Here is a 2,253-nt window from a genome sequence, read left to right on the forward strand (position 1 = left end):
ACTATACCTGTAGGACTGCCGGGGGTCTGTCACTATACCTGTAGGACTGCCGGGGGTCTGTCACTATACCTGTAGGACTGCCGGGGGTCTGTCACTATACCACCCCTGCCTACTGGAACGTCTCTGCGACGAGAAATATTCCTCTTTTCTATTGCTCTCCTTGCTTCTACGTCTTTTTTGTCTTCTTTTTTTTTTTTCTCTCTCTCTCTTTCTTTTTCCCCCTTCCTTCAGTGCTGCCCCCCTTTCCTGCCTTGCCAGTCCATTGCCCCCTTTGTTTTTCCAACAAGCCTTGGCACTGTTTTCTCTGCTTGTCCACAGTCTTGATGTACTGTCTGGGCTGTTGCTCTGGCGATTAGGTAGCCGAGTGAAATTGTGAACACCTGGATGGACACTAGCTATCTATTCTGCAGTGTTGCCTTATGGCTTGAAGTATTGTTTTGTTTCGCCTTTATCTTCACCCCCTCCCTCTCTGTCTCTGGGCTTTTGTTTTTTTCGTCGTGTTAGTTTCACTTCATAAGCAAGTGTTATGCACTTTGGGTACAATTATCATTATTGATGACTGTCCGTCACCGTCACCGATCCCTCAGATTCCGAATCCTTTGGGGCGCCTTCGAAGCTTTGTCAACCACCTTTCTCCAGTCCTCGCGTCTCTCGGCCGCTCTCAGGGTGTCTCTCAGCTCCATGCCTGTCCACTCTCGGATGTTGTCCTCCCATCTCTTCCTTTGTCTGCCTCTTCTTCTTCCTCCCCTCACTGTGCCTTGTAAGATTTTAGCAAGACCAGAGGAGCGTGTGACATGACCAAACCACTTCAGTTTTCGTTGTCTGGCGAGTGTTTGAAGGTCAGTATAGGGCCCGATTTCATTGCGGATGCGTCTCTTGACTTCTCCATTGGTGATGTGGTCTTTGTATGAGATGACTGTATGAGGTTAGAAATTCCAGACTGAGTTATGCTTGGTAGATATTGTAGCAGGGTTCAGGAACCAGGCAGAAGGGAAGTAGAACACATAAGAAAGAAAGACGCAAGAAGAGCGAGAAAGAGAGAGCGGGGACGGGGGGTGACGGCGGGGGGTAAGGGGTTCACACTGAGCAGAACTGACATCACTTTGGCAAGAAACAAGGCGCACCACATGCACTGAGACTGCCTGCCGCTCACAGAGTAGTGCGTACTATAGTGGGGGGAGTGGGTAGAAAAAGAGAGAGAGAGAATGCAAATACTTTGTTCATTATAGCTATATAGGGCTATAGCCCCTCACGAAGAGGTTTACATAAACATACAAGCACATCACAGCCATACCAAAATGTTATACATACATATCAACGTCACATCAAACGAAATCGATGTTTAAATCATATCATCAAGACAATACAATATTTCTAAATTTGAATGCATTGTACAAGAAAACAGACAAATTCCGAACATCACTCTCTTTTGTGGACGATACCAACAAACTAAATTTAAAGGCACAGGGATTTTGGTAATATTTTAAAGGAATAAACTTTTGTCTGATACCACGAAGAGCTGAACAACACAAAACAATTCATCTCCCTTGGAATCTTTACACAATGGACAAATTACTTTCATTGAATTCTCTGTATCTATAATGATGAACAGTTCAATCAGATATACCGAATCGAAATCTAGTCATTATATACTTAAGTGTTTGTCCATAGTAGACAAGAGAGAGAGAGAGAGAGAGAGAGAGATCACGCACAACACACACGCACACACACACACACACTGACACACACACACACACATGCACACACACACACACACACACACACACACACACACACGCACGCACGCACGCACATACGCATGCATGTATGCATGCATGCATACATATTCTTGTTAAGATAAGATAAGATAAGAATAACTTTATTATCTCCAACTGGAGAAATTTGGTCAGGTGCATTATCACAACATAGACAAGTAAACAACATGGGGACCATAACTGTAAAAGCCAACAACAGCCCCAACAAATATTACGAAGATACAAATGTAAAAAATATCACGTACATCGTTTCATACATACATCCACACACTGCAGGTAATAACTAGTATTCTTCATGTAAAAACAGAAAGAATTAAGAAACATTATTTGAATATAATTATAAACATAGCCTACTATACTGCACATTGATTATAATAGACAGATAAGATAAGAATAAAGATGAATTGCGGAAAACCACAACCAGATAATCAGCACACACCCGCACCGCACCCCCCCCCCCCCCCCCCCCTCCCCACAC

The sequence above is a fragment of the Babylonia areolata genome, chromosome 20, assembly GCF_041734735.1.
Source record: "Babylonia areolata isolate BAREFJ2019XMU chromosome 20, ASM4173473v1, whole genome shotgun sequence".
In the NCBI taxonomy this organism is placed as follows: domain Eukaryota; kingdom Metazoa; phylum Mollusca; class Gastropoda; order Neogastropoda; family Buccinidae; genus Babylonia; species Babylonia areolata.